We start from the raw sequence: 15014 nt of genomic DNA, 5'->3' as shown, positions 1-15014 counted from the left end.
TCTCATGCCCCCGCAGCGTCAATCAGAAATAACTCCACCCTGGTCAACAGAGTTACACCAGTGTAAATGCAATGCAAGTGAGCTCAGAATCAGGTCCAGCAGGCCAAATTGTGCTTTTCCACCAAAGTAAATAGGAGTCATTTCCTTGACATCCCTGGAGTTACTCCTGATTTACACTGGCTTGCCCTAGAGCAGAATTTAACCTAGGGACAACAAGACATAGGACGATAACGACAAACACACTCCTAGCCCAGGGTTAGATGACGTCTGCATACAGCTCAACCTAGCACCTGTCTAACGCGGCGGCTTCCTTTACCCCACATGTTGCATTGATGTGGGCTGTTCTCCCCCCGCCACCGGACAAACGTGAACATAAATTAACTCACAATTACAGCCGATGTCAGAGATTGGCCGACCGAGCCTCACTGGTGATCTCTATAAACAATAGGGATTATTCATAGTGTGCACACTATGTGCAGGCTTGGATTCCCGGCGGGGTACAACAGTTCCCCAGTCTTGTGTCCTCTCCTGAAGAAACCTTCTACAGACCAGACCCTCCGCCCCTTCCTGATACCAGTCTGTGGGTTTCTTATACTGCTGCTGCAAACAAGCTGCTTACAGGGGGGGGGGAGGAAACTCCTCATTTGCTATAAATAAGCCAGGCTCTGATGTTCTAGCAGCTTTTCATAACTGCTTGACTCACAGCCAGCTCTATTTAAATATCACCAACTCTCCAGCTTCCTGCTGCAGAGTGTGTCTAACAGAGCCAGATAATGATGGGCTTGTTTCAGAGGGCCTTTCCCTATACCCAGAAATGTTCCCCTCCTCCATACGAGGAGATTAGCAGCCACTGGTACAAAACAGCATGACTTGCTCCAATAGCAACCCTTACTCCTTCTCTGTTCCCTTCTGTCACGCTGTCTGGAGCAGCTCGCAACCGGGACTCAGGGCAGACACCCCTAAGCGGCCCTGTGTTCTGTAATTAGATTTCACCAAGCCAGTAACAAATGTGAACTCCTGAGTCACTCTGCCAGGCTTACCACGGAGTCACAGACAGTCCCCTCAGACCAGGGGAGGGCAAACTATGGCCCGTGGGCCAGATCCGGCCCGCAAGCTGTTTTAAGCCGGCCCCTGAGCCGCACCAAGCAGCTCGGCCCAACTCCAGCCGGGGCGCTGGGTCTGGGGCCGCACGACACGGCTTGGCCCCACTCTGGGGGGTGTTCAGTCGGGGGCCACACCCCTGAGCCTCTCCCCACATCCAGCCCCCTGCCCCAGCCCTGATCCCCCTCCCGCTCTCTAAACCCCTCGATCCCAGTCCAGAACACACTCCTACACCCCAAACTCCTCATCCCCAGCCCCATCCCAGAGCCTGCCACCCCACCCCAATTTTGTGAGCATTCATGGCCCTCCATACAATTTCTATTCCCCAATGTGGCCCTTGGGCCAAAAAGTTTGCCCACCCCTGCCTTAGACTCTCCAGTCTCTCTTGGAACCCAGACAAACTGGACTTAATGATAAATGGTCACATACACCAAAAATCACACCACCTTCAGGTTGCTTCCAGTCCCAGGAGACCAGTCACTTACCCCAGATCAATTGGTACCCTAGACAATGCCTGTAGCCAATCCTGTAATAAACTATCTAAAGGTTTATTAACTAGGAAAAAGGAATCAGAGTGTTATTTACAGGTTAAAGCAAGCACACGTTTCCATACTAATAAGTTACCATCCAACTCCTAAGAGTGACAGGGTTGCAGTGATTCGTCATTTCAAAGCATCTCTCAGGGCAGACCCAGGAGGCAGCCCCTGGAGAACCCTGGCTTCAGTTTCAGCCCTGTCCGAGTTCAAACAGCCAAAAGAGATGGAACATTTCCATGTGGCTTTGTTTTATTTCCTTCATTCGCTTCCAAGCCCACAGGACAAGCTTCCTGGCACGTAGCATTTCCCAGGTGCCAGAGAGCCATTAAACAACCCTTTGTGTTGCAATGTTCCTTGACGGCCCATCTGATTTTGATAGTCAGTGGGGGTGGGGGGATAAACAATTCCCCTGCCTGAATTCACAAGTTCAAAGTAAACATTTTCAAAGTCATAAAGCAAAACGTAGGTATTTCGCATAGCCTGGAATGCCGACATTGCAAGTGAGATTAATGTGTGTAGCTGCAACGTCCTAAATACATTCTTATAGGACTAGTGCCTATCCTCGGCAAAACTACCTTACAGGCAAACTGGTCTGGTCTCCAGCTAGGAGTCTGTCAGTCCTTAGCAAATGCCTGCAGCCTGGGCAAGAGCGGGCATCTGGCCTGCCAGCGTCACACCCTCCATCATCTCAAAGCAAGCCTCACAGTGCCAACTGCTTCATCACGCAAACAGTTCAATTCTGTGTGCAACAGACCGGGCACCGGTGCCATGGCACGGCATGGCTCACCTGAGTGCTGGAGTGGCAGGAACACTTCTTGCACTTTAGACCATTTGAAGCGTCACTAAGTCGGGTCAATGGTTTCCCTGGCACCTTCTTCAAAAATGGAAACTGCTTCCAGCAACTTTGCCTGGGCAACGCCCTCCCAGGGCTTTGGCGGGAGCTCATTTTAGCATTCAGCATCAGAGTAGCTGCAGAAACCTTCCATCATCAAGGGATCAGCCACAGAGCAATGCAAGAGCAGGATACAATGAGTCAGCAAAGCCCCGCTCCTCAGTAACTCCTAAGTCTTGGAACCTCCTTCACACTAAGCAACCTGAATGGCATTTAACAATCTCAGCCGAGCAGCTTCGCTGAGTGGCAATGCTGGACGACAAAGGATACCCTGGCAAGTGCATGGTCCCGCAGCCCTCGGGAAAGGCAGGAGCTGCTACTTTAGCTACACGCCGGACATTTTTCTGGTGCATGCAGCAGTTTTAAATGCCAGCGAAAAGGTCGAACAATTTCCCTGAGCGACAAGTGATTAAAAGGGCGGCCACCTGCAGAAGGCTCGGTTACTTTGGAGCCCTGCATGGTCCCCTGGGGGCACCGATATTTTTGGTGACCCCGGGGAGCAAATCTGAAGGGTCAGATGACTGAACTCGGCTGCAGCTCCTTCTTTATGGTTTGCTGCCCGAGTTTAGAACAGGTTTGTGTTAGCCCAGAGATTTTTCTTGGTTTAATCTGCACTGTGAATTTCCACAGACGCATTGGCAGTGCCAGACTGAATCAGAACAACTGGCCCATCTAACCCAGTCTCCCGTCTCTGGACTGTGGTTGGCACCAGGTGCTTCAGAAGAAGGTGCAAAAACCACAGCGGTAGACAGGCATCCTGACTTGGGAGGCGGTGTTCATTGCTGAATTCCTTAGGGTGAAATCATACTCCCATGGCAGCCGGTGCCAAAATTCCTGTGTACTCCGACGAAACCAGCGGCTCCCTGTTTCCTAAATCAGATGGGTCAAAATCCTTCCCTCAGTCCCCACTGAAATCCACTGGAATCATACAGCTGTAACCAGGGGAAGAATAGAAAAACGAATGGCAGCACGACAATCGTATCACTTCACATTCGTTCCACAGGACCAACATGTCCGATCCAGATGATTAAGCAACAAAAGTGCAGGTTTTATAGCAAAAGGCTGCTAGGAACCTCTGGCACAAAAGGGGGGTGGGGAACGTGCTCTATTCCATCCTCCTCCGGTTCTGGCCAGGGAACCAGACTCTGATTCATAAGACAACAGACAATCACATTACAAGGAGGAGAGAGGAAAAGCAAGATAAGCTGGTGGGGGAGGGAGGGAGGGCCAGTTCCAGCTTGCCGTTGGCCTCTTTCCTTCAGATTCAAGCAGCTCTCAGTCCTAGCCCGGGCACGTGTGTGTTATCAAGAGCAACCAATGCTACCCGAGTACCAGCAGCAACAGCGTTTACAGACCACGTGGACCCGCAGCAGCCTGCTTTGGTTTCTCAAATGCATCAGAAAGTACTGAGTGACTTGCAGCTAGAAAACAAATCTACTTCCACATCACTTTGGCCCTGTGTGCATCCTGGCTGACGGGCTTATCCCCCTCAATGAATCCTGATCCTTGGAGGAAAAATGAACCGGCAGTTAGGGCTCTAGCGTAGGACTTGAAAGTTCTGGGTTAAATTCCCGGCTCTGCTACTGATTTCCTGCGTGTGACCCTGGGCAACTCCCTTAGCCTCTCTATGCCTCAAGTCCCCATCTGTACAATGGGGATAACAGCACTGCCCTGACTCTGAGGGGGGTGTGGGAATACTGTACATACATTAGAGACTGTGAGGTGCTCAGATACTACAGTGATGGGGACAATGTATGTATCTAGGATAGGCTGCCTCTAGAGTCAATTCTCTACTTACAACATCTCTATAGACACGATTATTTACAAGAGTATTTCCACCTCAACTCTCTTTGGACACAGAGACAAGTGATTTTATAAATAAACCGAGCCTGTTAAACCAGCTCAATAGACTTCACCCTGCAGATCAGATGTTACCGATGTAATCCATTGCCCTTGTAATTTACACAAAACATAATTCACCTGTGGAACTCACTGCTGCAAGATATCATTAGGATAAATGAAACCCCGATATCCCTAGACCTTATCACTCCCCTCAGAAGAAACCCTGGGGCACCAGGCAGACTTCACAACAAGCGCTAAAGGACAGTAAATGTCAGATCAAATGGGGAAACAAATTCCAAAGACTCCCTTGCTGAGGGTGTCTGGGTCCACAGATGTTTAGAATTAAGGCATTGGTCGATGGAGTGCACCAGCTGATCTGGCAGGTCATGCCTCTCTCCGAAGTCTAGTACTCCAAAACCACGGCACTCACAGGTAAGCTGGAAGTCAGTCATTGCATTCTGGAGCATGGAGGTAACATCCGTTGCCGCCAGCCCTGCTAAGTGCATGGCAGGTTACACTTAGCTCCCAAGAGCTGTTCCAGGGCAACTCCGTGTAGGTCACTTTACCGTGACCCAGTGGGCGGTGGCAGAGACAGTAACCACGGTGGCAGGGTACCACAGCTAAGAGAAACAGACACTCTCTGCACCAGGTGCAAACAACGCCACTGCCTCCTAGGAGGCCAGGAGCAATCAGGAACAGGGGCTAGCTTCCCCAGCCAAAGAGCAACACCTCGCTCTTCTCTGGACCGAAGCCCACCCCAGCCAGTGGATTCTCCTCTAGTAAGAAGAGACGCTGATGAGCCAAAAGGAGCTGACAACTCTTCAGATCAAAGGATCCAGTTTCAGGCAAGCACCCTTCACTATAGAGAGCTACATACTCCAGGCCAGGTCTTCAGGAGGCAAGTCACCACAGGGTGCGTTCACACTGTCTGGGAGCCAGAGAGAACCGAAGGTTCTGCGTCCAGAAGCCTCACTACAAATGAGTTTTCTCTTCTCTACCATGATGGAGAACAGAGATACCAAAGCACCAGGCTACTCCAGGGATGAATGACACCAGTACCTTGGGTAGAGTATCATCATTAGATCCAATAAATAATACGGAAAGAGGGAAGGAGAAATACAGACAACACCATGTCTACAGGGAACACTTTCCTGGACAAACTGGTTTCCTCGTAGTTTCCCCACATCAGCGTTCCTAAGAGAGGCGCGTGTGCGTCTGCACACCCTGCTGCCCGTGCAGTGCTAGGAGCAGCTGAGGGGGTGTTAACAAGCAAGTGGAGCAAACCCACTCCAGAAGCGCCAGGGGGAGGATCGGAACGCAAGCTTTGTTCACCTGGGGGAATGACCCGGTCAAAGCTCCACATCACAGCGTGCAACGCTCGGTCGAGTTCACTGCTCTTCCTCTAGGCTCTCTGCAGCATTCACCGCCCTAGTCCACCTTAGTGAGACAGGTTCTCCTGCAATGGTTAGTACCCCTGCAGAGCTGCTAGCCAAAAGTGCACTTCTAGGCACATCTGCAGCAAGGAAGGAGGGCATCGAAACCCACGCAACCAGCTTTTCAAAGGCAAAAGCAGGACACATGCAGGAGCCCCGCCCTCTCTGTGGCCCCACCCCTTGCTCCTCCTCTTCCCCTGGGGCCCTGCCCCCTGACCAAGCTGGAGCCAGGCCATGGTAAGAGCTGCCCAGGGAGCCAGAGACGCTGTGGGGAGCCCCGGATCCTCCACCTGCCGGGTGGCATGACCAGGGGCAGGGACAGGAGCTGCTCTTGGGCACCGTGGTACCCCTCCCAGGGCAGGTGGAGGGTCTGGGGGCTCCCCACAGCAGGCCAGACTCCCTGGGTGGCTCTTACCACGACCCAGCTCTTGCTTCTGGCCTGGCCAGGGAGTGAATCGGGGGGAAAAAAGAGGAAAACATAACATAAGAGCAGCCAGACTGGGTCAGACCAAAGGTCCATCTAGCCCAGTATCCTGTCTTCCGACAGTGGCCAATGCCAGGTGCCCCAGAGGGAATGAACAGAACAGGCAATCATCAAGTGATCCATCCCCTGTCGCCCATTCCCAGCTTCTGGCAAACAGAGGCTAGGGACACCATCCCTGCCCATCCTGGTTAATAGCCACTGATGGATCTATCCTCCATGAACTTATCTAGCTCTTTTTTGAACCCTGTTATAGTCTTGGCCTTCACAACATCCTCTGGCAAGGAGTTCTGCAGATCGACTGTGAGCTGCGTGAAGAGATACCTCCTTTGGTTTGTTTTAAACCTGCAGCCTCCTCATTTCTGTTGGTGACCCCTGGTTCTTGCATTATGAGAAGGAGTAAATGACAATTCCTGATTTACTTTCTCCACACCCGTCATGATAATAGAGACCTCTATCATATCCCCCCTTAGCCGTCCCTTTTCCAAGCTGAAAAGTCCCAGTCTTCTTCATCTCTCCTCCTGTGGCAGCCGTTCCATACCCCTCATCATTTTTCAAAAAGAAAAGGAGGACTTGTGGCACCTTCGAGACTAACCAATTTATTTGAGCATGAGCTTTCGTGAGCTACAGCTCATTTCATCGGATGCATCGGAAGCTCATGCTCAAATAAATTGCTTAGTCTCTAAGGTGCCACAAGTACTCCTTTTCTTTTTGCGAATACAGACTAACACGGCTGTTACTCTGAAACTCATCATTTTTGTTGCCCTTTTCCAAACCTTTTCCAATTCCAGTATACCTTTTTTGAGATGGGGCAACCACATCTGCACACAGTATTCAAGGTGTGGGCGTACCATGGATTTATATAGAGACAATAGGATATTTTCTGTCTTATCATCGATCCCTTTCTTAATGGTTCCCAACATCCAGGCAGCTTCTTTGGCTGCCGCTGCACATTGAGTGGATGTTTTCAGAGAACTCTCCACAGTGACTCCAAGATCTCTCTCTTGAGTGGTAACAGCTAATTTAGACCCCATCATTTTATATGGGAGGAGCAGAGGCAGGACCTTGTGGCAAGAGGGGGGCTAAGGCTCCCTTGCTCAGCCCCCACCTCTCCTCCCCACTGGAAAGAGGCTGGCGTTGCCCCGAGCCGGCACGGAGCGGTGTCACAGGGGGAATCCAGTACAAACGTTGCCCAGGAGTCGTTCAGCCCAATACTGGGACTTGAACTCTGTATTGTGGGACTGTCCCGCCCAATTCTGGACCAGTGGTCACCCTAGCAACCACCCACACTAACTATGCAATTTATAAATGAAGGAGTCCTGGGATCAGAGGCTCACGGATGGGAAACCCTTATCAGGTCACATCTACTCACGATAAAAACTACACAAAACACATAGGTTGAAATCTTAGCCCCACTGCAGTCAACAGGCATTTTGCCAGGGACTTCCATGAAGCCAGAATTCCTCCTACAGCGTCTCCAGGAAACAAGGAGAATCCCACAGGCCTGCCAGAAAAGGCAGGTCCAAACAGCTGACGATGTCAAACGCAGGCAGCCCCCAGGACGGGGTAAATGCAGCAGGACCATTCGAAGGGCTCTGCAATTCCAGCAAAGGAGGTGCTGGCCCAACCCGCTCTCCAATGTACAGGATCTGGAGGCCCTAAACAGAAACAAGCCTCCCCCCAAAACAAACCCACCTTAAGCCATTGCTCTCAAAGACGTCTCCAGACCCACTGCCCTCGTGTGACCTCTCTGCCTGCAAAACAACATTCCAGGGATACTTCAGCCTAGTCTTACTGTTTCCAGGAGGAAGCTCAGCTCCCCAGAGACAACCCAGCATTAATATGCAATACTTGAAATTGAATGTAATGTGCACCACGGTGCTCCCTGCAAACCGCCTGGCAATGACTTTGCCATAAAGCACGCAGGGGGGGGATCACGCTAAGGATCCCGGAGCGTGCCTTGCCATTAGATCCCACGCCTCCCACCTTGCTAGAGGATTTGCCCCTCCTTCTCCCAAAGGCCAATTGCTCCTAGGTTTGAAAGGTGCAAACGAGGGACTTTCCAAAGGTGGTTGTAATGGCAATGCACCGGACAATGCTCCATTGATCCTTACTGCCCTGCAGAGCCAGTTTGGGACCGTCGACAGACAGGGCTTCCGTTTCTACCATTCACATTACCCCGAAGACATAACTTCCCATAAGGAAACCCACCAGTTACTCCTATTTAAAGGAGATTATGCCATTCTGGATTCTTAGCAATACTTATGACATACTTCCCCTTGCTCTTTGCTACCAACAAACAAACAAAAGATTAAACCCTTGCAAGGATCAGTGGTGGATACACACCAGATGACCAGCCACACGTGTAATAAACGCATTGCAACACATTGTGTAATAAACACATTGCGCATTGAGGAGTAAAACACCCACAACGCAGCTGAGATCTCGCTCCACAGGGCCTTGCGAAGGCAAGTTTCACTTCTGCTGGGGAAAAGCGGTTCATTGGAGCTGCGCACCTATGCACGTCAGCTATAGCCAGTTGATGTCTTTCCATTGCATGCAGCATGCCTCAATCGGCCTTTCTGGTGCATGCAGCTCACACTTTACAGCCAAGCTGCTCCATCATCCTCTCTGCTCACCTAGTGCAGCGTTTCTGATTATAAACACCCCCCAATCACCACCTCCACACAACCATACATAAAAATCTCCCAGAGTTTGCAGCAAGACAAAGGACTTAGCAAACCCCAGCAGGGTGTTCTCCATGAGACGCCTGCAGCTTTGGAACCTACTCCCTCTACTTGCTCGGAAATAGCCCCAATGCACTGACCTGCCAGGCACCTGCAAGACTGCAAGTCGTATCTATTTACCCAGGCCCTTGGGGAGAGAGGAGCTGATGCTTGAGCAGGAAAGAGGAGCGTTTGCTAGGCTTGATTTTCACTTGGCTGTGATTGTGGAGTAACTGCCGGTCTTCGGTTGAATTTGGTTCTGTTTTTAATTGTGGTAAAAGCACCAAGAACAGTGGATAGGGAGCCTATTTTTGTATATTATACATCTACATTATTTATCTCAGTAAAAATTAATAGCCAGAGCTAGGCCCCAAGTCTGTGTGGGCAGACCCTTTTGGGGCTCCATGCAGGGGGACCGGGCCACATGTTGCTCATTACAGGGGCTGCAGTTTAGCTTTGCTTCAGAGTAGCATGGCCTAGTGGATCAAGCACTGGACTGAAACTCAAGCAACCTGGATTCTATTCCTAACTCTGCCACTAGCCTGTTGTAGGACCATGGACAAGTCACCTTACTGCCCTGTGCTTCAGTTTCCCCATCTGTAAAATGGGAATAAAGAGATCCGCCTTCAGGAATTAAACTATGTTTCCTTTTTAATATAATTTTATTTTATTTTATTTTTTTTGGTAATTGAAAACTGTGTCTGTCACCACTGTCCCTCAGAACTGGGAACGTTATGCTGGTGAAGGGACATTATCTGATGAGTGAATTCTATTCCATGAGATTATCTATTAATTCACCGGGCACAGTTTGTGCAAGATACAGGAGATGCCCCAATTCTGCAGCGGCTTCAGTGGGGTTCCGGATAGGTTAAGGGGTTCCATGTGCATGCTGCTCATTGCAGGGTCAGAGCCTCTATTTCTGGAGACATAGCCAAAGCGTTTGCCCAAACCCCCTCCAAACCCAAGGTGCTCAGCGCAGGAAAAGAGCAGGAGTGGGTGGGCGAGGTTCTGTGGCCTGCAATGCGCAGGAGGTCAGACTAGAGGACCATGATGGTCCCTTCTGGCCTTAAAGTCTATGAGTCTATCCTACACAGAGGAGAACAGAACCCAGACCCAACCCAGCCTCAAGCCCCGATCCTGTCATTGGATTCATGGTGGCAGAGCCACCCTGCACTCATTCCAATGGGGCTCTGTGCCCATGTGGATCCAGTTTAGGACAGTCTGTACCTAGACCTCTTTACCTAGGATGAATACATACCCTAAGAAAGCCCCAGATGATCCAGAACACGGCACCCCATCTGCTAAAGAATGCAGGTAGCTCTGATCATATCACCCCCGAGCAAATAAACCTCACCGCTCCACATGGGCTCCCCACTCACTACAAGACTCCTTCCTATTCAAAGCCCTGGCCAGCGGAGATCAGCTCTCCCTCTGCAAGGGTGCCCTCCCACGACAGCTACAGCCCCCCAGAACGTAGAAACCAGTGAGGGCAGGCCCACGAGAGCAGGACATGGCACCTTCACCCGAGCCGGACCCAGACTGTGGAACTCACAGCCACAGGAGCCAAGAAGGACCCCTCTATAAACAGGGGCTCTCCCCGTTTTTATAAGGGGCTGCACAGCTCATCCCCTGGCCTCAGCATTCCCTCCGTAAATGCAACACCTGTCCTTGCACAAATTCACAAACTATACACGTTAGCAAGGGCTTTTTTACCCCCCGCAGACTGGGAAGGAAGAGGGAGTGCAGCTGTGTTTATTTCTATTCTGAAGTACTTGGGAGGCGCTCAGATGCTGGGGCGGCGAGGCTTGGGGGTCTCTACAAGCAGGCAGAGAGAGCTGAATTTGCAGGCCAGCTTACGTCCTTTCTTAACCCTTGGAAGGCAATGCTGGTTGCGGGGCAGAACTTGCTTGTATTTGTGAGCCCAGAAAATGGCATTAACCATCATGTGCTGGGGCCAGATTCCTTTCTGCGTTACACAGGGTAACCTGGAGGGCCTCCAGCCGCTTCCCGGGGCTTAGTCCAGAACCACAGCCGCGGAACCGAGATCAGAAGCTGGGCACAAACCCTGCCCGCAGCCAGCGCCTTTCCACGTCCAAACCCCTCGCCCAAAACAAGATTTGTAAAGCCCCGTTGCAGCATGTGGCCGGAAAAGAAAGAAATTGACAAGAAGGTGGGGCGGCGGCGGGGGGGTGGGGGGGTGTCATGGAAAAAAATGAATGCAGGCTTTGTCCTTGGGGGTCTCACCCCCCCCCCAAGTCTGCTGCTGGTTTCGGCAGCCCTCCGTGGCTGCGCTTTACCGTGGGAGACTCGCACGTTTCTGAAACAAAGTTTGAGCAGAGCTTGGCCGAGACGCCCCCCCCCCCCCGCCAGGGCACGTGGGGAGGGGGCGGAAGGGGTCCTGGGCAAAGCGGCTTGGAGGGGCTGGGGGGGGGGATTATTCAACCCCCTGCAAAGCCACTGTTTGGGCTCTACGAACAAGCGTGGTCTTTGCAGAGTCATCCCCCGGCCTGTCCCTCCCCCCTCTGTCCCCCCCCGCCCCCCCCCGCGATGCACATCCTGCCTCCAGGGCCAGAGAGGAGGTGTCGGGGAAAGTGGGGGGCGGAGGGGGGGCAGAAAAGCAGAGCGCAGGGCAGTGAAAGGAGAAACTGACCTTCCTCTTCCTCTGCAGGCTGCCGCCCCCTCACTGAGGGAGGCTCGGCGCAGGGCACCCCGGCGGGGGGGGGGGGGGAGGAGGGGGAGGGGAAAGCCCTTCCCAGAATTAAATAAATCACCATATTTGCATACGCGCAGCGGCGGCCCTTCCCCTCCCCGTGGGAGCTGCTGCAGCAAAAGGGACCTGAGCCCTGCAGTTCCTCCACCTGGCCCCTGGCTTTGGGCTCCTGGGTCTGCGACTTCCCCTTTCCCAAACCTGCCCCGCTCGCCTGCTCTCTGCCATGCTCCCTTCCTCCGTCCCTCAAATTCGCCGTCTCGGTGACCCCTTTCCCCTCCTCTCCGTCGCCCGCGACTGGACGCCCCCTGTCCGCCACGCTGCGCGCCTCCGGCCCCCTTTCCTCGCGCCCGCTTTCTTCCCCCGCGGCACTGGCCCTTTCCTTCACCCCATCGCTCAGGCCCGTCTCTCCTTGCGTTGCGTGGACAGTAGGACGCCGTGTCACGAGGCCATCTGTCCAGTTTTAAGCCGGGCAGGCCTGGTTCTGCAAGGCTTGCCCCCCTCTGTCCGGCCGGATATAAAACCGGGCCTGGTTCTGTCCGGATTCATCCTCCCAAGGCCCCCCGTTTTGAGGAGCAAGCGTCCCCGGCCCCAAGGCCACGCCAGCAGGGATGGAATGGCGCCCTCTCTAAATGGGCGTCCTTCCACGCATCACACCGGCAGAGACGGGGCCATGCAGGTGGAGGATGTCCTGTGTTCTGGGGATGCGCCCATGGCCACCCTACCATACCGTTTAGGAGTCTCCATCATGGGCCATTGTGCGAGGTGCTGCACAAACACGGAATAGACGGTCCCTGCCCCCAAGGAGCTTACAATCCAAGTACAAGACAAGAGACAAACAGACGGAGACAGTCAGAGTGACGCGGGGGAAGTACAAGGAAACAATGCGACAACTCTGGTCAGCATGATTGTCAGTGCTCTTCTTTCTCTCTCCTTTTCAGGCACTCCACCCATATTCGCTGCCTTTTTTCCCCCTGCAGAGTTGTGGGGGAGGGGATTTGTCCCTTTTATTTGCTTTTTGTCTGGTTGAGTTTACATGCCATGTTATTTCTTTCCCCTGGGAATATGGCCTACTGGGAGCTGCAGCCTGGAATTCGCTAACCCAAGGGGCACTGCGGGGTTGGCAACTCTGACAATCTTACTTAAAACCCTGGCTCCTAGATTCATGTGATTACATTAGAATCTCAGGTTTCAGAGTAACAGCCGTGTTAGGCTGTATTCGCAAAAAGAAAAGGAGGACTTGTGGCACCTTAGAGACTAACCAATTTATTTGAGCATGAGCTTTCGTGAGCTACAGCTCACTTCATCGGATGCATGCCGTGGAAACTGCAGCAGACTTTATATACACACAGAGAATATGAAACAATACCTCCTCCCACCTGGATTTGTGCTGGAAATGGCCCAACCTGATGATCACTTTAGATAAGCTATTACCAGCAGGACAGTGGGGTGGGAAGAGGTATTGTTTCATATTCTCTGTGTGTATATAAAGTCTGCTGCAGTTTCCACGGCATGCATCCGATGAAGTGAGCTGTAGCTCACGAAAGCTCATGCTCAAATAAATTGGTTAGTCTCTAAGGTGCCACAAGTCCTCCTTTTCTTATTAGAATCTTAGCTTTTTTTTCAAAAAGGTCTAGCCCTCCTGGTTGTGGAGAAAAGCTTGGAAATGTGAGCCCAGCCCGCCCTAAAGGCTCAGAAGCCAGTGCGCAAATAAAACCACCCCAACTTTATTACTTTTTAAAAATCTCATGGTTTCTTTTAGGCCTGACTCAGGATTTTTTTGCCTGATTGGGGATACAGGTGGAAATCTATCCAGCTCACGTATAGAGAAACGCAGCACGGCAAGTAAGGCTACATTTATGAGTGAGGCACGTGTTTCCCCGGCTCGTGCAGACCTACTTGTGCTAGCTTTCCTCGAGCTCGCACGAGCATAAACAGCAGCAGCAGAGACATGGCTGAGCAGTGGCAGGTAGGTACCCACTGGTTTCAGGGGGGTTTGAACCTGGCACAGTTCAGCCCTGCCTCCAACAATGCAACCATGACTACACTTCTATTTATACTCACACCACCACAGATCTGTGCACGCAAGCAGGGGAATCATGGCCCCCAGCTCATGGGGTAGACTGAGTGTTATAATGATTCAGTTACTTGAAACAGTGTGTGCATCCAGACTAGTGTAGACATGTGCCACACGTCCACACACAGAAGCCCTCCAACCAATGCATTATGGATAATGACAATCACACCTAGCTCTTGTATAGCATTTTTCATCCATAGAGCTCAAAGTGCTGTACAAGGAAAGTATCATTGTTCCAATTGTACAGCTAGGGAAACTGAGGCACAGAAAGGTGAAGTGACTTGCCCAAGGCCGCCCAACAGGCCAATGGCAGAGCCAGAAATAAAGCATTGGTCCCACTCCAGTGCTCCAGCCCACCCTTCTCTGGACAGGGGTTTGTTGGAGCAGCATTCACGCTCAGAGGGAGGGTGTACCAATTTGTTTCCAGTGCAAACTGGACAAATCATAGAATATCAGGGTTGGAAGGGACCTCAGAAGGTCATCTAGTCCAACCCCCCGCTCAAAGCAGGACCAATCCCCAACTAAATCATCCCAGCCAGGGCTTCATCAAGCCTGACCTTAAAAACCTCTAAGGAAAGAGATTCCACCACCTCCCTAGGTAACGCATTCCAGTGTTTCACCACCCTCCTAGTGAAAAAGTTTTTCCTAATATCCAACCTAAACCTCCCCCACTGCAACTTGAGACCATTACTCCTTGTTCTGTCATCTGCTACCACTGAGAAAGTCTAGAGCCATCCTTTTTGGAACCCCCTTTCAAGTAGTTGAAAGCAGCTATCAAATCCCCCCTCATTCTTCTCTTCCACAGACTAAACAATCCCAGTTCCCTTAGCCTCTCCTCATAAGTCACGCGCTAGCATTTTCCACGTATAAACGAACAGGTATTCGGCACCCATTCAGTGGCACTGGGCATGGCCCTGCATAAGCTCTTAAAATTGCAGGCATTGCGGCTCAGCAAACGGGCGCCTCCGATGCAACAAATTACAGACACTCCGAACAAGTCCCCAGGAGCCCGTGAAGGGTTCTGCTGTGGAGACATTACCTGAGCCGTTCTTGGGTCTCCAGGGTGTGAGGCCGCAGCTTTGGAAGGGTGCAGGAAGCAAACAGCCCAGCTAGAAACCAGCAGCTTCAACTGGCCCTTAAAGCTGCTGTTTGGGAATTCCCTTTTATTCTTCAGATGCAGGCTGGTGAGATTATGCTGTCCCGGCGGCTCCTCCCGAGG

General features: G+C 51.8%; 1 protein-coding gene across 1 annotated transcript in view; it reads right to left on the bottom strand.

Moving 5' to 3' along the window:
• ARAP1 (ArfGAP with RhoGAP domain, ankyrin repeat and PH domain 1) overlaps positions 1 to 11695 on the bottom strand; it is a 228506-nt gene extending 216811 nt beyond the window's left edge. Inside the window, exon 1 of the mRNA XM_084630993.1 lies at positions 11662 to 11695. The gene's annotated coding sequence lies outside the window, so the exon portion shown is untranslated. The remainder of the gene's footprint in view (positions 1 to 11661) is intronic.
• Between the last annotated feature and the right edge of the window lie 3319 nt (positions 11696 to 15014).

The sequence above is a fragment of the Lepidochelys olivacea genome (genome assembly GCF_965140295.1).
Source record: "Lepidochelys olivacea isolate rLepOli2 genome assembly, chromosome: 1".
Taxonomy (NCBI): Eukaryota; Metazoa; Chordata; order Testudines; family Cheloniidae; genus Lepidochelys; species Lepidochelys olivacea.
This window is presented reverse-complemented; position numbering and strand designations above follow the sequence as displayed.